Source organism: Sinocyclocheilus anshuiensis, unplaced genomic scaffold, assembly GCF_001515605.1.
Source record: "Sinocyclocheilus anshuiensis isolate Anshui unplaced genomic scaffold, SAMN03320099.WGS_v1.1 scaffold328, whole genome shotgun sequence".
Taxonomy (NCBI): Eukaryota; Metazoa; Chordata; class Actinopteri; order Cypriniformes; family Cyprinidae; genus Sinocyclocheilus; species Sinocyclocheilus anshuiensis.
Window position 1 is genome coordinate 1,338,150 of NW_015558621.1, and position 22,702 is coordinate 1,360,851.

Below are 22,702 nucleotides of genomic sequence, written 5' to 3' on the forward strand. Positions count from 1 at the left end.
TGTTCTGACTCACATACTGTAAGTACGTTTTTTATATTTAAAGAATTTGCCACTGATGATTCAAATGCGAGTTTTAGCGTTTGTAGTTTGTCATTTCTCCGATCGCAAATGCAGACATGGTTTTGTTTACACGGCGCGATGCAATGCAAGGTGTAAAAAGACAGTATAAGTCATTATAATCCGTAATTATGTCCCCACTCTTTTTAGCAACATCATATGACCCCTTTAATATTAAAACTTTTGAACGGTAGTATAACACACACAAAAAGCGAAGACAGATTTCCAAATCGCATTACATCCCATCAATGTTGCAAGTGAAAATCAGGTCACAAAGCCAGCTCAGCACAGCAAACTGTACATGTAACTTCCCATATAAATAGTATAGTTTCCTCATAATGCAACTTGACACACAGGGTGCTATTTTCCAAAAAAATCATGTTTGAAAATGGCTTTTCTGTCAGCAAAAGAATCAGTCCCCTACACATGTTGCTATTTAGTTGTCAGCTCTGTATCCACACCTTCAAGGAGATCTGCCCCTTTCATGTGCCATGAGGTGTTTAACAATCACTTCAACAATGCACATATAGCCGAGAAGGACACATGGTGCCTGTCCTGAAGGTCAGCCTTGACCCAGACTGAGCACTAAAACTGACCTCTTTCTGTCACAGGTCTGGTAAATGAAGGCAGGGGGCCCATTGGACTCAGATCCCATGACAGAGGAAAGGCTGTGCAGCTTGTGGCCGTGGGGAATGATCGAGATCCCTGGGATGATAAACACATGATGAAGCGAGGGTCTGTCTGTGAAATAGATAAACGAAGACCTCTCGGCACCATTCATCAATACTGTTTTATAAGACACAGACAAGCACAAGACACACATAATAGAGAAAGTGTATTTCGTTTTTTATTACTGAAAAAAAAAATGGTGTAGAAACAATCTACACTCAGAAATTACAAGTAAATTTCTAAATTATTTACAAAGAAATGGCAAGTAAAACATTGAACTAAATATACAATTTCGAAAAGCCTGAATTTTCTTGTAAAACATACTCTTATAATCAGTTTTATTTACAACTTTGAAAAATCACTTTTACTGTTTTTATTACAAATTACATTTATTCAATTATGTTTCTGTATTATTCTTAATATTTAATAAAATCTGTTTTATTAAATTCTATTTGTTTATATAATCAGATTGTAATATAGCATATATTATGATTTTTTATTATATTATTTATATTAATGTTCTGTGTGACCGTGCAAAGTTGCTTATTTACATAAACTGCATACAATACATAAATAAACCGTTATACATTATGATCCATATATTACATTATTATTTGTATTTTTGGCTTTAACCTTTCATATATATTATATATAGAACAGGCACTATCCACTACACTGAAAACATCTGGTGTAGAAATAATTTTCACTCAGAAATTGCTAGTATATTTCATAAACAATTACAAATAAACGGCAAGTAACACATTGAATTAAAAGTGAAATTGTGAAGTAGAAAACCTGAAATGGTATTTTCTTATACTCCAAAAATCATTGTTTTATTTACAACTTAGCCATATATTTTTCACAGTGTATCATAGTGAAATTTGTACAAAAATGCATAAACTAAGCATAATAAATAAGCAAGTAAAAGCTTATACAGGTGGACTGAAGCCAAAACCAAAAAAGCCAAATAATTAGCTAGGGAAGCAAACAGACTCAGGCTAGCAAAAAAAAAAAAAAAAAGGTGTCTGCACATTTAAATTAGCCTCAAGCGATTTGTCAACTAGACAGCCAAAGCGACAGGTCATGCGTGGCTCTCTAAAGAGGGTGTTACTGCTATTTGTCTATCTCAAGAAGTGTGGCAACATTCTCTGTACTGCATCCAAAAGAGAAATCACTGGTCTGCATTGCAAAAATATACCGCAAAGAATAAGAACAAAGGGAAATGTGGCACGTTTTTAGGATCAGACAGCTATGTTAATGCAAGGTCTGCAGCATGCAATGTTAAGCCGGGTCAGCAGTATAACTACCACGAGGGCACGTGCCAACCTATAGATCACGCACTGTGGCATTTAAAAGCATGTGTCATTGTGTTCTCCGTGCCAACTGTGCTCACACCACACTGTCCTTGAGACCCTATTGATATTTTTATCCGTAGAACAGCACATAGCACCAGGTGGAGTCTTTGCAAACAAAAACAAGGTCACTAGCATTAGCAACTGAATATACAGTCGCCGACAGCCGGCTTGGTCCCAAAAGTACTGGATACGGTTATGGTCTTCAGCTAAATTATCAAAATATTTTCAACAATGTAAAGACAGTGTATAACGGTGTAAACAAACCTATTACACTACATTGAGGCAGGCTACATCTGAACCGTTCATTGATCTGGTGACATTTATTATTTCCTCAATGCTGTCCCCAGTGTGCATATCCGATGCTAAACAGCTTAAACTGTCATTGTAATAACCCGACATGAATGCATGTAGTCAAACGCAGCTCAGAAAGAGGAAAGCTGGAAGCATGTGAATGGGCTTAGCATCATGTCTTTAACTGGCAGCTCTAATCCTATAAGAACAAAAGTAGAGTCGCATCAAGTGCACAAAAAAAAGATGGACGCACTACAGATACCACTGCTGCCTTATGGCGCTTTTCCACTGCGTGGTACGACTCGGCTCGGTACGGCTCACTACGGCACGGCATGGTTCGGCCCGGCACGGTTTGCGTTTCCACTGCAGTTCAGTACCGCTTTAGAGTGGGCGGGATTATTCACATGTCGTTATAGTTGCGCCGCCTCTACTACCACGACTCCTACAAAAAACTTTTTCATTCCGCGTCGCCCCATCAAGCTCTCGCTGGATCCGCTCCTCTGCTATCAACGAGAGGAACGTCTGTACTTCCGCAACAGACAACAAAACTTTTTGGTTGTTAAAAAAAGGTGCGCTCGTTCAAAACAGCTGCGTTCGATCCTTCGCTGGCTGTGCTGATTTAAATCTAGCGGTTCTTTTGTGTTTGTGTCGCAAGTTCAGTGACGCAGGTAGAGACGATTCTCTCTGGCCAATCAGTGATCAGCAGAGTTTACACGTCACGTTTTGGTAACGGTACGGTTCACTTGGAACCCCAACCGAAGTGGTACTAAAAAAAGTACCAGGTACCAGGTACTGTACCCAGCGGAAAACCCCCCAAAAGTGAACCGTACCGAGCCGTACCGTGCCGTACCATGCAGTGGAAAAGCGCCATTAGAGGCAGACTGTCATGAATGACTTCAGCTTTAAAGTGGCAAAACTGCTCAGTTAGGAGAAGGCTAACGATACATATTCACTGGTGTGGATAAAATCCACTCAAAATGACCAAAACACCAGAGGTGTAGTCCTACTTCTTTGGAGACGTATCCGCAAAATGTACAGCAAGTACTGTTCATCTTAATTAAATGAAACAACGAAAGTGTGCTAATCTGCATTAAATGTAGCACTACGTAGCTTTGTAATTTCAGCGCTTAAAGAAACTCTAACATTAGCTCAACATTTAGGACATCACAACCTCAGCTTGAAAGCTACTGGCTATGAATTAACCTCTCATTCAAAAAGTCACAATCATGCTTCACTCACTCAATTATGTCAGTAAAGCTGCGCTGTGGAGAGCTTCATCGCTGTAGGTGTATTTATGCTAACTGCTAATGCTAATCAGATGCAGGCTCCAATGACAGTACCACAAGACACAAAAAACAGAGTTACAAATCTCTTCTTTCACTGTTTGTCATTCATGAATATTTATAGACTGCTAGCCATTAGTGCTGTGTTAAAAATATCGATACGACGATGTATCGTCACAGAGATTTGACGATACGAGCATCGATACAGCTGGCCCTGTATCGATATTGTGGCACGTGTGCAGCAGTGGACCGCGCTTAATTTGTTTAAAATTTTACAACGTTTAAAACTGAGTAGAAAAGTGCGAGGTTTCTAAAAAAAAGAATGAATAGAGCATATATAGGCTACAACACGGTTTAATCTGGCCGCAGAGGAACACAACTGGGTTGCCTGATATAAAGAGACGTAATCCCCGAAACAGAGCTTCCCACTTGCGCAATACGGAAATATCTGCTAAGTGTGCTACTTATCTTTGTCAACCTGGCAACCATGTGCACACGTGCTCTCTCTCCACTGTGGATAAACGCGCTTGCTTTCCTGTGGCTTTAATTTCTTTAGAAACAATGATGTTACCAGCTCCTTATTGAAAAAGATAATGTAGCTCTTGAGCGATTAACCTATTTAGTTGATAAAACTGCGAGGCAGCGCTAAAAAGTTTGTTCCTGAATGTCTGAGAGCGGCCGCAACGTGATCTGTGTGTGACTGAACTTAACATCAAACTGCTTGTTTCACACAAATGCTGGCACAGACGTGCACGTTCGGCTAGAGTCGCTTTGAACTCTTGCATCTTCGGAAGCGGAGTTGTGATTTAATGACAACATATGAAATGCAACCCTAGGCCTGGGCGATAAAACGGTATCGATATTTATCGACGGTACACCTTCTTCGATAACGATAGAAAACATTTTCAATATAGCGCACGATATAGGCATGTGCTATGAGTGACGCAGACAGCACACACAAACATGAACACATGCTGAAATGAGTTCTGTGCCTGCCTGTGATGAGGAGATTGTGAATAAAGAATGAATATTAGTCGAATTTAAAATAAACATTTGCATTTGAATGTTAGGTGTGCATCAGGAAGCGTCATCAGTGGCGTGTGAGATGTGGTGATAATGATGTAAGTGACGTTGTTGCATTTTAATGTTTTGTTAGTCTAGCCCACGAGACGCGCCGCTGCTGCATTATTCATTCAAAAAATTAGAGAAATATAGTAGCTCAATGCGGAGAAGATCTTGATTAAGTTAAAACCGAAACCAAGCTATTCAAACAGACCGCATATTCAGCACATTTTTAGACGGACAAGTACGACTGCTGCACTCGCGTCTCACACAAGAGATGTAGCCATGCAAAGTTAAAACAGTTTAACAGCTCTTTGGATTAAGCAATGCATAAATACATGATGCTGTTTTGTTCATAATTGTTTATGCAATTTACGAGATTTTTATGAGTTAATTTAGACGTAATGCACGGTTTTTATAGACAGTTATTTCCTTGAGTTGACTATTTAAATGCTCTATTATTTTGCTCATTGCGCCCTCCTGTGGCCTCGGGAGACAAGACAAATTTTCCTTAAAACCTATTTAATCGGCATATAAAACATTAGAAATTAGATATTTGTTTAATTTTTATTTAGTGTTTGATTGTTAAAACAAAAAATATTTGTTTGTCTCAATAAATTGGGTTAATTTAAAAATACAGTGGTTAAAAAAAAGAATAATAATTATATTGCTCTTTGTTTTAAAAAAGGTTATAAAAAATGTCAATAATTATCGATACCGAAAGATATGAAACATTATATGATTGATAAATTTTTTTAGCTATATCGCCCAGCCCTATGAAACCCTTATTTTATACCAACCTGATCTCATGACGAAAACGTACCTGTGGGAACTTTTTCGCAAAACGCGAAATACATACCAACAGTGGTGGGCCGTCAGAATCACTGACTTAGTTTTAATATATTTTCCATTAATGTGTATTAAATTATTTCCAATAGTCTATTCTCTTCAGTTCATAGCTTTTCTCTTGGTTGCACTGCTTCCAGCAGTGTATGTTTATATTAGAGCTTTTATCCAATCATATTTCAGCAATCGTGTTGCCAGGGTCAAAGAAATCTGCCTTAAGGCCTTCCGAATCAACATAGCTTTTCTCTTGGTTGCACTGCTTCCAGTAGTGTATGTTTTCCAGTAGTGTATTGTTTAGAGCTTTTATCCAATCATATTTCAGCAATAGTGTTGCCAGGATCAAAGAAATCTGTCTAGGGCCTTCAGAATCAACAGTGCAGGCATCTGTAGCTTAAAATCAATGGCAATGAAACCATTGCTTTAACCAATCAGATTTCGAGTTGGCAGCACCAGGGCCATCTAGCAGGCTTACGATAACGTCAGCATTTTTTCGTCCTTTGATTGGATGGTCAGAGAGTGTACTAGTCAAAGCTAGCAAACAGCATCACTGTAAATCATTTTTGTTTTCACAGTATTATTACTGTTTCTCAGGTTTCTTACCGTATATGCTGTGTGCAGTGCTTTATTGTAGATTTTCAGTGCACTCTGAAAAATATTCACCTTCTGTAAATCTAAATACTAAAGTACTAAATGGCCACGAAAAACAACCACACCACATCCTCGGCAGTGGCACCGGCTCTGTGAAAGACTCATTGTGAAGATGAAAAACCACTAGTGTATAGTAGGTTAAATTTCATCTTTGACTTTTTTTTTTTTAATCGCTTTATGCATTGTATTCTGATGTTATTTGCAAGACATAAAGCCACGTTTAAGTTTCCGTAAGAATATCTCAGTTTCCTGAGTCGAGCTGTATTAACTGGTCTTTTCATCCGGCCGCAGCGCTGGCAGGGGCAGACCGGCAGGGAGAAAAACTGGCATCGGCGTGAAGATGAGTGAGTCCTAGGGGTACATTAAAACACATGTATACACTTTTCTTTATCATCTTGTATGAATTATTTTAAAGTTACTTGCTCACTTTCCCGGTAAAGTTGTGCTTACTAGTATTTTCCTCCCGAGCCGCATGATGGAAGAGTGGCGGGGAGACTCGTGAAGATGAAAAGCAGTAATTCCCGGTTCAGACTACACGATTTTAGCCCAATTTTGCCACGATTTGCTTGATGTAGGGTGTCGTGGGGATTTGTAAACGACAATGGGTGTCGGGACGCAAGATTCCATCGTTTCAGCTCGTGTAGTGTGTCATAGTGGACGACAACCGATTCTGCATCTGCGATGCTTCACGACATCACGACAGAAAGACTAGCATGTTTAATCACATTGGTGACGTTGACTAATAGCAGCACAGAAGCTCTTTCATACACAGTTTTCAAATATGGCAAAACAAAAGAGAGATGATGGTGCTACTAGGTGGAATCATGAGATGGAGAAAAGGTTCGTGGAGCTGTGGCAACAGTACTCCTGCCTGTATGATGTGTCATTGAGGGACTACCACGACAGAACAAAGAAAGAAAAATGCTGGCGAACGATAGCGGAAGCGCTTCAGCAATGTTTACACTCTTGTTTTGGAAGTCAGTCGCTAGTTCCGCCTTCTCAATGACATCACGGGCGTCATTAAAGGCACGCGATGAATGGTCGAGAAGCAAAATGTAGTCTGACATGTTTCTTGTCCACGACACGACAAGATTTTAGGAGTCAAAATCGTGTAATCTGACACAGTGACTATTGTGACCGACAAAAATATTGTGTAGTCTGAACCCGACATAAGAGTTTGTTAAAATGTTAGGTTAACTTTAAAGCACATGTAATCGCCTTATTTGTATACCAATGTTATCTGTAAGGTATAAATACGTTTGAGTTAATAAATGTCTGTACGAACATCAGGTGGACTGTTTTTGTGTTATTTTGTTAGGTGAATGCTTCATCTAGAGATGATGCGCTGCGCAGGTGTGGCAACTGTTGAATTGTGTTAATTGGGTTTCTATCTTTAGTAATAGCATTCATTCGCGCTATATGAGATGCATGTCTGTGATGCAATGCCCTGTTATACTGCATTTCTGTGTACTATTTATGGTTTCTATAGCCGTGGCGTCATTATGATGGTATTAACGTGCTCCTATTATGGATTTTTGAAAATTACCTTTCATCCAGTGCGTAACACAGCTCTAAGTGAATGAAAACATCCTGCAAAGTTTAAATCTGAAAGTGCACCGTGTATAAAGTTATTGACTCTCAAAAGAAAGAGATGACTCTGAATCATTGAAACGAGTCGTTTTTAAAACGAATCCCAAGCCGTTTCATGTTGAAGTCAACATGAAACATTAGCATATTACCCGCCCACTTGTTGGTCTTTTTGCGTTGGTCTGAATGAAAATGCAAATTCATTCTTTGCCACTAGGTGCCGCTTTTGGAGCGGTAATAGTTTACACTGTAATGCTGTACACAAAGCAGCACTGTGCTCACAAACACTGCTTTATCAGGCAGTACAGGCATGATGAAATGGAAATTAAATCGACCAATCAGACCAATCACCGCAGATTAGCGCAGATTACACCAAATACACAAAATAATGTTCTTTTTAGCAACATCATATGACCCCTTTAAATAGCAAATGCATTTGCGCCCATTTCGCCCATTTTGGGCGTGCTGGTCTAAAAAAGAGGTGTGTTCAGGCACATTGTTGGTGCGTAGCTATTTTGAGGAACTGAAAATAGACTGCACCATAGACCAACTCAAACCTGGTCTAAAGTCTGGCGCAATATTTTTTCTTTGTTATTTAAAGAGCGCATTAATAATATGCGCCTATAGGCGGGTGCACAACGCGCATACACTTTGCTTATTACACACACAGGGACGTGCAGCAGCACTCAAACATTTTTAAAAATGAAAAATTACATTCCGCCATGTAAATAGCGAACCGGCAATGGCGCGAGCACAACTGGCTTTTAAAGGGGATGGGAGATGAGACTCTGATTGGTTTATTGTACGTTATGCCCAAAAAACACCCATTACTCATTAAGAGAACAGGGACAACCCGTTTAGACCATGCGCCCAACTAGCAAAAGTGGATTCGGACATGCCCTGAGTGCACCTGCGCCGTGCGCTTAAGACCATGCGCTTAGATTGTTAAAATAGGGCCCTAGAGGTGGTAAAACAGGGAGCACTTTTAATCGTTTTTGTACACCGTTACGATTACAGCTCCATATGTTTCGCTTTCCAGACATAACACGTTTGCTCGGTAGCTCAGCCGGCACAGAATTGGACTTAGGATGCCGAATACTTGGGTACGAATCCCAAACAAAAACATTCACTTTTGTTCATACTGTCGGGTAGGTTTAGGTGTAGTGCAGATGGTACGTTATTTTAAAATGTCACGGAGCATTGGAGTTATAGTGCCACTCAACGGACATTTCACGTCAGAGTGACACGAACAAAACCGACGTCACATAAAACACATGTACGTTCATCTGTTTCTGGGAAAAAAAAAAAAACACTCTTTTAGCGCCACTCAGTGGTCATTTCACATCGAATATGTCACAAAACGTACATGGCGGTACGTATTTCGCGTCTTGCAAAAAAGTTCCCGCAGGTACGTTTCCGTCAGGCTCTTTTATACATTTGTACAGCAATTTGCTTATTATACATAGACAACATTTTAAAAATGACACTAGGAGACCTATCACTTTTGTTAATCAGCTAAGAGTACACAGTTATTGGCCGATGCTGATCATCTCAAAATAGCTAAATATTAGCTGGTATAGCTGTTTATAACTGACCTTTCTGACCACAAGGCCCTTTGTCCAAGACAATATTTGAAGGCCCTCCTATCTAAGCTGGTATGTATCCATAGTATTTCTGTTGTAATAAAACAAATAAACTCAAAAACATAATGTCAGTTCAATGCAGGACATCTTAATTGTTTGTTTTAGCATTTTAATTAAGATTCTGTTAATATAACTACATTTAAATAATTTTAAGACAGTTTGCTGAGGCCCCCTATTGAGCTCCGGCCCCATTGTTGATAACCACTGCTTCACAATTTACATTTTCAGATCATTTGTCAAAATTAGCAGTTTCTAGATAAAATTATTTTTAAAAAAAGACATTTCGAAAAGGAAAAAAATCATGGTACATATAGAGTGGGAGTTGAGTAGGAGTCAAAAAAAAAGAAGATTTTTTTTTTAATCCTCTGCACACACTGCATCCAATTTTATGTAGCAATACCTTTAAACGGGTGGTTCACTGTTTTTTTTCTAGGCTTGATTGTGTTTATGGGGTGCAGTCTAACGTGTTAATGACGGGCTGATCATTTCCTTCTTTTATGAAGCCCCTCCCTCAGAAATAGGCGATGGGCTCTGATTGGTTAGCTAGCCCAGTGTGTTGTGATTGGCTAAACCACCTCTAGTGCGCGCCTAGGCGTCCCTCCCCTCACCTCAGCGGCATGTGCTCCGGTTTTATTGTAAACAACGGCGTCGTTAACATCCCTTATCAGTTTGAGCCCGATCCCTTTTAATGGTAGGCCTATGTTTTTTGTTTGTTGTTGTCTCATACTTTTAGATATGCTGTTATTTGTAAATGCTACTGCTTATGTTAGCTTTTAATATACGGTTTCATCCTGATTAAAGCTTTAATACAGTACGGCAACTGCACGCGCATCCATGTTTAAAATAAGTGTATAATTGGAGCAGTTCATTGTTGGAGCTGAGCTGAATGAGAGAGAGAGAGATGCAGAGCGTGTGCAGATGCTTTAGAACATTGATTTTGAAACTTGTGAATCCATTAGAATCATTAGAAGACAGAATCGGGATTCATATATAAATAGATTTTTACGTGCACCTCTAGTTTTCTCTTCCTCTTCTCTAAAGCAGAGCAGCATGGCGTCCCTACCAGCCGCTTTTGTAGGCATTAAACTGCCAGAATTTTAAAAGATGACATCTCCATTTGCATTGAACTTTCAGCTTCGTAACTTTGCAGATATTGTTTATGCTCAAACAGCAACATTACACACTAACGTTAAAAAAGTGAAATCGCAATGAACCACCCCTTTAAACTCACACTGTCCTCATCTGTGTCACAACGTGTAATTCACAGGGGAATAAACACACCGGCCTTGTCAGTCTATGTGAAAGTAAATCAGCAGGAGAGCAACCGACAGACCAGCTTTGCTGTGTAGCATGTGTGATTAAACTGCAGGTGCTTTTGCAGCAGTCTTATTCTGACGGCCGAGCAGCTGGCACACTGACGCATCACATGCTGAAACTGATCTGGGTTGCATCCAACCCCTTACATTGGCTGAAACCATACCACTACGACGTGTTTCTTTTGAAAACATGCACTAATGATCGAAAGGAAACGTGAAAACTAAATCGAATAACTCGCGATGGCCAATTAGAGAGACAAAAACAGGAAGTGATGACAAGGCAGACGATGCTGGGTCTCGGTTCTGCTCTGACACCTCCTGCTGTCGAGTCAACACCTTTCTAGCTGTGTTTGTTCACGCGCCGTTAGTGCAGCGCTAGTGACTGGAGCCCCTGGTCCTGCCAGAGGCTGCATTATTCATGCTGCAAATCAGTGTGAATAATTAACAGAGGCGGTCCACTTTGCTGCTGTCGAGTCAAATGTTGTACTGAGAGACAGCTGAAGCAGCTGCCATCTCTGGATGCTACATCTGCTTAAAAAACTCTATTCTGAGACCCCTTACTATTGTACAGCTGTGATGAACAGAGATGCATTCTCAGGATTCATGTCTGTCTTATGCTGACACACTAGCAATATTCCTAAGGATGAAGCTGCAAGCAAAGAAATGATGAAATCAGTGTCCCGAATTTTAAACCTCAGCTAACTTAATCAACCTGCCCCTGTAAGACGACACATGAAAGACAGGCGAATCAGCTCCGAAGACATTTTTTTGTTACACATACAAGTGAAAGCAACAAATATACAAGAATTAAAGCAGGATATGTCCCAAACAGGTCAAGATTTACTTAATGAATTTAACGCATTAATACAGAGTTAAACTGGTGTACAAGTCACAGCAGGCTGCTTAAATACACAAACGATTCAGAGATGTTTTGTGACTCTTTTTGTGTGACTCACTAAAAAGAATAAGTTCATAAGAGTCATTAGTTCAAATCAGACATCTGAGCTCCAACAGAGTCCATTATTGGATGCAGAGAGTGCAATAGAACTGAAATTAACAAAATATAGTCTGACGAATCTGCCTATGGATGCACCAGTGTTTAGTATTAAAGGGGTCATATGATGCGATTTCAAGTTTTCCTTTCTCTTTGGAGTGTTACAAGCTGATTGTGCATAGATAAGATCCCTGAAGTTGCAAAGACTAAAGTCTCAAAACCAAAAAGATATTCTTTATCAAAGATAAGACTCTGCCACGCCCCCTAAAACGGCTCGTTCTAACATGCCCCCACATATCTACCTCACTATGTGGAAATATTTGCATAATGCCTCCCAAATGTTCACGCAAAGAAAGAAGGCGTGGTTTCAGTAACCGCAGTTAGTGTTGAAGCAGCCATGTCAGGGAGATGCTGTGTGTTTCTAGGCGAAAGCAAAAGCACTTTATTTGGCCTTCCGAAAGTAGATGTATTTAGGAATCTTTAAGATTACTTACAACAAAACAGCAATGCATTTTATGGACGACCGTTTCGTGAACCTAGGAAAGGAGGTAATTCTGACTTTGCTATGACAATCTGGCGCTTCTGAATCAGCTACTGTTTTGTTATTAGTTTAAGTATTTGCTATTGACTGTTCAAATGCGGAGTTTGTGTGTGTGTGTGTGTGTGTGTGTGTGTGTGTGTGTGTGTGTGTGTGCGTCTCACGCGCGCGCGGTGTGTGTGTGTGTGTGTGTGTGTGTGTGTGTGTGTGTGTGTGTGTGTGTGTGTGTGTGTGTGTGTGTGTGTGTGTGTGTGTGTGTGTGTGTGTGTGTGTGTGTGTGTGTGTGTGTGTGTGTGTTGTTTTTTGAACATTAAAGCATGTCAACATATTCTGTTACACCAAATACACAAAATAATGATCTTTAAAAAAGCACAATTTAACTAATATAGTTAGAGATTCTGAATTTTTTTTAACTGATTTTTTTTACTGTAATATTTTCATTTTAATTTAATTTTTGACAAATTTGTTGCATGCTTTTTATTGTGTTTTTTTTAGATATTTCAAAATTTTAGTTTTAGTTTTATTTCAGTCAATACTTTTAGTACTTAAAGTTGTTTCAGTTAGTTGCAAAGGCAACATTTAATATAAGTTTTTTTTTTAAATAGCTTCATTTTAGTTGGGATGATTTGCTGATTCTTGCTAACAACAACTATATTCTAAATAATTGTTTTAATCCACATTTGCAGCCATTTTAGTCCCTGACATAACACAAAACATACCATTCGTGTCTTATTAACAATCATATATTTTGGTTTGTGGCCATAAAGTTTCAAATAAGAGAGAAAACAATGCAATTAGAAGTACTTTTCAGTCACTAAATAAAGCATAATTCACTGGATCATCCAAAAATATGCACTAAAAGATGGTTAGTAAAATATAAAGCATTTGTTGTTGAATTGTAAAAAAAAAAAAAAAAAAAAAGTAGTATTGCTCTGCGAGTAAACTACCAAAACCATATCAAACTTTGACAGAACAGCAGAGAAAGTGTCTCATTAACAGGCCAGACATCTGTGAGCATCACCATCATCAAACAGCAGAACATACGCGTTAAATAATGCAGAACAAGGAGGCGGCAGCCAGCGAGGATGACGATGAGAAGATGTGCTGTTAAAACAGTTCCTTCCAAAAACAAGACTTCCTGCTCCCAGCATTCTTTTGAACTACATCAATGACTAGCTGCCTTCATTATTATTTCACTGTTTCCAGGAGCTTTGCTGGATCAGATGAAGTGAGAAAGATGAAGAGCGTCATTCAAACGAGGAGATTTTAATAAACGTCATGCAGTGAGAGGAAGAACAGAGTTTGCACACAAACCTGATCCAGAAAGTGGAAAGTTAAAAAAAAAACTGTACATCACATGTCAGAACTTCAGCCTTATCCTGTGTTTGTGCAATCGCTGACTGACAGGTCATCTCATGACAATAAAAATGTCATGTGGTCACATTTCTGTCCACTAAAGCAGTCATTTATTTGTCTGCTGCAATACAAGGATTGAATTGATGCTGGAAAACTTGTGACTAGATCACACAAGACAGACATTATCTGTGCCCTTTCATCAATGATAAGGCACTGTAATACAAAGAGAGATCTTTCCCAATGGCCCGAAACCACAAATCACCTTGAAACCACACTGATAGATGGTCCCACATAACAGTTTAAACAATGATGCCTCTAAAAACCAACACTCAACCGCATCACACTGGCAGAAATGCACATGCTCTGTCAGCATCACACAACTCAAAAAATGTTATTCCTATCCCTGCTGTATTATATAAGGGTGTTCAAAGATTCATCTTGGCAAGATCTGCTGGAGAAGAGAGGACAGATAAAAGAACTTCTTAAAGGGACAGTTCACCCAAAAAAAGAAACCACCCTTATGTTATTTTTACACCATATTATTTTCTCTCTTAATAGTACATTTAATTTATCCTAAGGTCCATAAAGTACCATAAAAGCAGCCTATATGACTCATGCACTATATTCCAAACCGTCTGATAGCTTTGTTTGAAGAAAAGACCAAATAGTGATAATGTTCCTCACACAAAGCTATTGTATGACTTCAGAAGATCTGGAATACAATGAATGAGATATACAGACACATTTTATTACAGTTATGATGTTTTTTTTTTTAAGACAACAGAAGTTCTGACATTCTGGTTAATGAAGAAAGATTATTTTTATATAGTGTTTTATATAGTATAGCTTATACAGTATTTATTCATATTTTGAATATTTTGCTTTCATTTTTTATTTCAGTTGTATTTTAATTTAGCTTTAAATGTATTTTTATTTCAGTTTTAGTACTTCAACTTAAATTATTTCATTTATAGAACATCGTTTTTTTTACATTTTGAATCTAATATTTATATTTCATTCAATTAATGAAAACAATTTTTTAAATAATTGTAGTTTTTGTTGTTAAAAATAAAGGTGTGTAAATGACAAAAACATTTTCATTTTTAGCTAAACTATTATTTTAATAGTCCACTAGCTATTTTAATAGTCCACTAGCAAAACACAATCAACATGACCCTAAAGAACAAGATTCTGCACAAAATAATGCACAACCTAAGGTGGAAGGACTCTGTAAGGTCCTTTGCTTCAGACGCCATCATCGCTGTGCTCTTCTGACACATAACTTCATCAACAAATAGCAGATGAGCTAATTGGATAAAACGGGCTTGAGATACGGAAGGGCACGCTGTTCTTTCTCTACCCCGACAATTAAATGAACAATCACTGATGCTGACACAGGCGGAACAACGTTACTTGACCGAGTTCTGATGATATAGCACATCCCAGACAGCGGACGGGGAGCGAGTCTTAGTTAAAAGACAAGGGCTACGTACAGTGTTGCATCTGCAGCCCATTTCCGAACCAATATTTTCAGCTGAGCTCCTTTTTCCCCACCCTGTTCCTTCAACTCTCAAAGAGAAAAAACATCTCTACCACTACTGGCCGGTGCTTAGGCGAGTGACAATAGCGGATCAACTGAATTCTCTCCCTCTGTAGGGCGATTCACTTCCAGCCATTCTAGTCCACTCGGTTGCTAGGGAATTCTGAGACAAAGAGCTTCTTTTCTGAGCATTCAGAGTATTTGGCTGCATATTTTAGGCCTGTGGGGTCCATAGTGTTCCTCCTTTGAAGACAATGAGAGGCACAGAATATAAATTGGAGAAATACTTGTGAAAGAAAACCCTGGACTAACTAAAATGTTCTGCTGCAATGTAACCTAAAAAGAGCACAGATGTAGACAGGAAACACTGCATTCAAACAGATCATTGTTCATACAGATGATACGTATAGCTTGGATCAAATAGCCTCGCCAAGTCTGTGAGAGAAATTTGCTTATGCGGTATCAAGGCTGTGTTGGTTCTAAAAACCAGCCTGTGGTTGTTGTTTTCAATAGGACACTGTTCAGGAAAGAGAAAGAAATATTTGCATGTCACCTCTATGCAAGTATATTAGGACTAGTGATGTACGATTCACAAACAAATCATTGTTCTAAAATTATTCTTTTTGATAATTGGGTTGAAGCAATTCACAAATCGTTAATCACTCAACTAATGGAGAAGATCTGACAATCTATAGAAGAAATTTGAATAGGCTACATAACATTATTTAGGTAAACAAGTGTTTAACTCAAGATTTATCATGACATAAAAAAACCTAACGTAAAATAACAAAGGAATCTTTATGAATGAACTCAACTGAACAGGTTAATCTGCTTTTTCACCAAACCAATTCACAAAAGATATGTTCTTTTAAAGGGGTCATGAATAGGGATGCAACGATTATAGATTTTGTTGGTACGATTATTGTCTGAGGAATAATCACGGTTTTACGATTATGGCATGAACTCCCTTTATTTTTATTATTTTGTACTGTTCTCTGAGTCCTGGGGCCCGTTCTTCGTACGTCGCTTATTACATCTGAGATGATTTGAAAGATTCCAGATCTTCTAATCCTGATAACTGATCTCTGGCTAATGTGGTTCTTCAAACGAATTTGCGTATTAGATTAAAATATCTGGATTAAGTTGTCTAGGATTACTACGCGTTCTCGTGTTCTCCGAAAAGGGCAGATGTATCGATACTCGAAACCACGATCAGCAATGCAGCGATTGGCTGGCGGCGAGACAGCAACTTAATGACTTCATATAATTCAAAAAGACACCTGACGAAAAACTTGACAAATTTCTGAACTTTTATAAGGAAACAGCCAAGCGAACAAAACTACATAAATGTTATAATTTACGGACCTGTTGCTATGACAGCAACTCCGGGATGAGCTTCGAAGAACCAAACAATCCAAGATCATGCCAAATCATCAACAATCAAATCCAGCTAACTGAGTTAGCAACGTACGAAGAACGGGCCCCTGGTCCTGTTTTTAACCCCCCTCATCGGAACGCTCTGCTTGAATAGGTGTGGCGGATTGTAAACTCGGAAGTAAACGCCCACTGCTATGATTGGCTAATAGTTGTGTAGGTTTGACAGCATACATCCTTCACAGGTGGACGCTGCAGTGATTTTCTCATTTCGATCATCAATAGGTTTCAAAAACGAGTACTCGAGTACTCGGGGGGCGGGGCATGTGTGGAGATAATTAAAATATCTGAAGACTGTTATGAAAATGAATGTTAAAAATACAAATATGACATGAAAACCTGTCTAGGAAAACATGAACACATGATTAGAACATTGTTAGATTAAGATTATGATGCAGCAATGTTATTAAAAAGGGAGCATCTAAAAAGGAATAGCTGCCTGAGGTAAAGCTGAAGAGTGACTTTATGCCAATAAACTGAAGCCCGTTCTATGACGCATCCTATGATATTAATCAGATAACTTAGATACATAACATAGACGTAACATTACAACTTGTATCTGCACAAAAGTATGCAAATGCCAGTGAAGTTTAAGTTATGTGCTATAGCGAGAGAGAGAGAGGTCCTGCTGATACGCTTTCATAACAGCGCATTGAAACACGGACAGAATGTACTATAGATTTCACATTCTATAAAGTTCTCATTATAATGCTATGTTTATGTCAGATTTGTGCTATATTTTCATCTACATTATCAAGTGATTGCTGAAATCGCCAGCTCGTTTCAGGCAGTCTGACAAATCATTTTGAATGCACACTAACTGCTTATTTTTATTTATTTTATTAAATTTTTTGATATCAACTCCTTCTCATGAACTAGATTAGGAAATTTTGTAACCTTGTCCTAGAAATTCGTGCACTATTTAAAACCGTTTTCGAAGAACTGAGCAAAACAAAGGCATTATACTACAGTTGGCTATGAATATATTTTGTTGTTGTTGATGAGAGAGTGGTTTCCCTCATTTCCAATTGTTCACCTAATTGGTCAACACAGTGCTCACTTTCCTGATTACAATCGTGTGATACCACCTTGGAAGCTTGCGGTGAAGGCGTCTGAAGAACACATCATGCTATTTCAGACTGCATCCTCAGGATGTTGGCCCACAATTGAATTAAAAAATGGAAACTGATGTCACAGTTTCCCTGGAGCTTTTTTAAGGACCTATCTAGCTTATGGAAACAACTTAGAATTGAACAAAATTGATACATTCATTCAGTAATCTAATGAATAACTAACATTTAAAGAAATAGTTTGGACATAAATTCACTCTCTCACGTTCTTCCAAATAGTAGCCTATATGACTTGCTCTTTAGTGAAACTCAAAAGGAGAGATTTTGAAGGAAATTCACACTCTGTTCAATACGAACCAAACAAAAGAAAACACATCACGACCAAGGACTGTGTCAAGTTTAAAAAAAAAAAAAAAAGGATGAAAAGGGATTATAAAAGCAAAATACTGTGTCTCTTTCAGTCAAATCTCAATAGCACTTTTGAGATTTTTAGTAGACAAAACTATAGATTTTCATCTGTTTCTTACAAAACAGTCTTCAAATGGCTTCAGAAGACATGGTATATTGAACACAAGTATTAGTTTTATGGTGCTTTTTATCATTTTTACAATGCATTTTGGATTTTGACAGCCTCTGGCCACTGTAAGCTTTCACTGTATGGGAAAAAGGAGTATCAACATGCTGCTAATATTCCCCTTTTGTAACTCACACATATAAAAACCTGCCTTGCCTTCATTAATAATGTCTGTCTTGGTTATATAAATGTATTTTTCACTAAAACAGCCTTTAAACTTGTATGAACAACCTATGAACAAGTCCAAAAGGAGTAAGTAACTCCTCTACATGACAGAATAATTACAATGACACTGGTTACTAGTGACAAGCGCTGGTTGATTTCCACAGGGGTCCACTGGACTGAAACCGCACTGGTGACACAAAGCTGAGGGGGCCTATCTGAGGAGGGGTCCATCTCGATGAAAGGCTCCTACTACAATCACAAGCCACTCTCATTAGCATAATGCAAAACGAACACTGACGCAGATTATAAACGCTATCCATTAGACATCAAAAGTGATTATGCTAATGAACAATGTTCTTAACACAAAAGCCGTCATGTGTCATGTGGGCCGTCAAGTGCAGAAGCCGATAATCAAAGATATGTAATACGATAGTGTAAGGTGATATAACGGAGCGCATGAATTAAACAAACAGCTGAAGCTAGTGCTTTAAACAATCAGTGAGCCTTTTTTACTTAATCACATGCCATAAACACTCATAATCAGGGATGTATCAGCTGCTACTGAAGGGCTTTGCAGTATAATAAAAGTGTCTCTGAAATTGCGGTGGACCTTGTCACTGCACGGATAATTATGAGCCGCTATTGTAAAGAAAATCTGAGTTATATACACAGCAGAGGTCTGTGATGGGCCAAGCAGGAGGGCTTTCCTGTCCGCCTGTTCCTAACCTAGTTCAAAGCCTTCTACTGATCAAATACAAACAGGCCAGTGAAGACGGGCTTAAGCTAATTGGTTTTATTAGACAGGGGATTAGGACAAAAATAGTCACACACTTGTGCTTAGTGTGACAGGGCAAAGCTTACCAAACAAGATCTGAGGCCACAAATTTAGGGTCCCAATATATTTATTCTAGAAAAAAAGGTTCATAGAAGGAACCATGCAAGCAGGATGCTGCTAATACTTGGCACAAAAAGATCCATCCACTATCTGTGCAGGCCACCTTTCTGTCCTTGTATATAGAGTGATTCGACAGAACGATGGAAAATGGATGCAAAAAATGTCACACGTACATGGAGTCTGATGCCTTTTTTAATTCTTTTTGAAGCTTCATCAAATTTCCAAATAATCCATATACATAGTGCCAGCGAGCGGCAGTATGCAAGTCATACATTTAAAACTAATGAGCTGTTTTTAACTTTTGTGTTACAAACACTAATGCTCAAAAGTTTGGGGTCAGTAAGATTTTTTTAATGTTTCATAAAAAGTGTCTAATTCGCACCAAGGCTGCTTTTATTTTATAAAAATACAGTAATTGGAAATATTGTTACAATTTATAATAACTGTTCTCCATTTTAATAGATTTTAAAATATAATTTAGGCCCTATTCCTGTGATGGCAAAGCTGAATTTTCAGCAGCCATTACTTCAGTCTTTAGTGTCACATGATCATTCAGAAATCATTCTAAATGCCGATGTATTATCAGTTGAAAACAGTTGTGCTGCTTAATATGTTTGTGGAAACTAGGGGTGGAACGGTTCGCGGAAAAAAATCGAACCGTACGGTTCTCCACACACGGTTCGGCACATAGGACCGCGGTTCAACTTAAATCTGACAACGCATCTGTAACATGGTTTGCTATAAATAACACGTAAAACAAACAGGGTTCGGCTAATATATGTTTCTGTTGATGGATGCGCATGCTGGCTTCCCAATACATTACAACAACAGTGATGAAAATAAAAACGTGGACAAACCATTCACTCTTGTTCAATGCGACTGCCGTATGCTGGAATATGAGCATTTTTTCCGTCATCACCCGGGTGCTGATAGTGCGCGCGCACAGGTGAGACCTGAACAGCACACGTTGATATCTGTGTTTAAGCTAAACTCGTTTAACCTTTGCCAGTTTAGGCGCGCATGCAGTGAGAAGAATACTTCTCTTAAGTATTGTGTTTAAATGGACAAATTCACCAAAAATTATGTGAAAATGCCCATCTTGGTAAGTATCCTATAGCAGCTAAGTTGAACCGTTCCACCCAAACCATGATCCATTTTTCTTTTTTTTTCAGGATTCTTTGATGAATAGGAAGTTCAACAGAACAGCATTCATTTGAAATGGAAATCTTTTGTAAAAATATAAATGTTTACTGCCACTTTTGATCAATTTAATGCGTCCTTCCTGCAAAAAGTATTAACTCCTTTTATATTGTATAATGAATGGGAGTGTAAATGTGAAACAGCTGTTCTTGCACTGATGCCAGACTTTACATTTATTTGTTAAAAATAACCTTATCTATCTTTTGGTTTGCATCCATCAAATAAAAAAATTATTTAAAAAAAAAATAAAAATAAAGGGACTTTTAAATATTTATGCAAGTCAATATACAGACATTACCACACAGTTACGTATTTTCCAGGTATGTATTTTGGACACACTGCTCACCCCTAACAAGACTTGAATCATAAAATTATGATTAAAAACCCCACTGACAAAATGATCATTTTTAAGGTTGAACACTGTGAGCTACACCTAAATGCAGTACAAACTCAATTCTTTGTAATAATATCTTGCTAACATAATGGCAAACTCATGAACTCAAGTTGACAAAGGCAATTACTTCCCATTAGGGAAGGTCAGAGGTGAATACTGTACACTCTTTCACTGAGATTCACGTCACGAGTTTCACTCCAAACTCATCTGTAACGGTTTCTGCCATCAGTGTCCATGAGGCAGACAAAAGTACACATTACCTCAGCTTACAGAAATGAGAGAGCAGAGCTGAGGGGAAGCTGCTCTAAACCTGGTGAGCTGAGGTGAGGCGTCATTTCACCTAAGAGATGCATCTGGGAAAAGCGGTCTGTCTAATCGGGATACTAGCAGACTGGCATGAGGATCCACTCGTATGGTTCATCCCAGGTTAACACTCACCCGAGGGACAACAAAGCTCTTCCATCCCCGTGCAAGAGGGTAAAACAAAAGTCAAACTGTCAGACATTTCAGTAAGAATTAGACTAGTCTGGATTAGTAAGCACCACTGGTGTGTTATTGTTAGTTCTTGGCACATGTAATGGAACAGAAAATGTGACTACCCACATTTCTGTCAAGCTATCATTCACTTGAGATGGTTACCCAACACCTCCAATACAGATATCAGTTCAGATATCAGTTCAGAAAAGGGAGGAAGAGAAAGCTCATTATACTATTTATAATGTTCTGAATGGAGAAGTAAGTAATATATACTGAGGAGGGAAAAAAACTAAGTAGGAGACTATATGGCAGCATTTTAGAATGAAAAATTATCACCCAAGGTGATAGATGAGAAATGTTATAAGGATTATACAATATGCATTTAATAAAGCAGACATTATTTGTCAAAGTCAAAAGATTAATAAGAAATACAGACCCTATAGGTAAATATCACAAATCCGTCATGAACATTTACATGTCATATTTCACCCCAAATTAACAGAAAGAAAGTACAATTATATTTTATGTAGAGGAAATTGTGTCTATTTAGGACCTTTAAAATTAGTTGCATTGTGACATACACTCTCAGAAAAAAAGGTACAATTTTGTACCAAAGAAGGTACAAACCCTTGTCACTGGGGCAGTACCTTTTAAGGGTACAGAATTGTACCTTAATATAAAGGAACAAATTTTTTGGATAAATTATTTTGTAAATAGGTGGTAAATGGTGTTTAACAAAGCACTCACATCACTTCATAAAATTGAGATTAAACCACACAAGTGAGTGACATGTATTACTCTGACGTCTTTCTTACGGTTCTGAACCTTGAATGTGTAAGTTGCGTTGCTACCAGTGGAGGGACAGAAAGCTTTTGCATTTCATCAAAAATATCTTCATGAAGACGAACTAAGGTCTTATGAGTATGAAACAACATGAGGGTGAGTAATTAAAGGGTTAGTTCACCCAAAAATTAAAATTGGCTTGTGTTTTACTCACCCTCAAAGCATCCTAGGTGTATATGACTTTCTTCTTTCAGACGAATCCAATCTAACGGTTGGAAGAGCAAGGACATTTTTAATATAACTCCGATTACGTAATAAACACTTTTATATCACTTCCGTCAACTGTCATATGCGGAAGGTGTTCCGGCGGATGTTGCAGCACGTCGGCGTTGCGTGATTAGTGACGAATGCGGAGACAACAAAGCAAAACGCCGGTCACGAATTAGAAATACAAACCGAAGATTTGCAAAGAAAAATGTTGGAGGATTTCGATATAAGCCAAGAGGAGACTGGTTTTCCTTTGCT

At 38.3% G+C, this 22,702-nt stretch overlaps 1 protein-coding gene across 5 annotated transcripts in view; it reads right to left on the reverse strand.

The window, feature by feature from the left end:
* LOC107680625 (rap guanine nucleotide exchange factor 2-like) overlaps positions 1-22,702 on the reverse strand; it is a 142,817-nt gene that overhangs the window by 107,358 nt on the left and 12,757 nt on the right. The window lies entirely within an intron of this gene.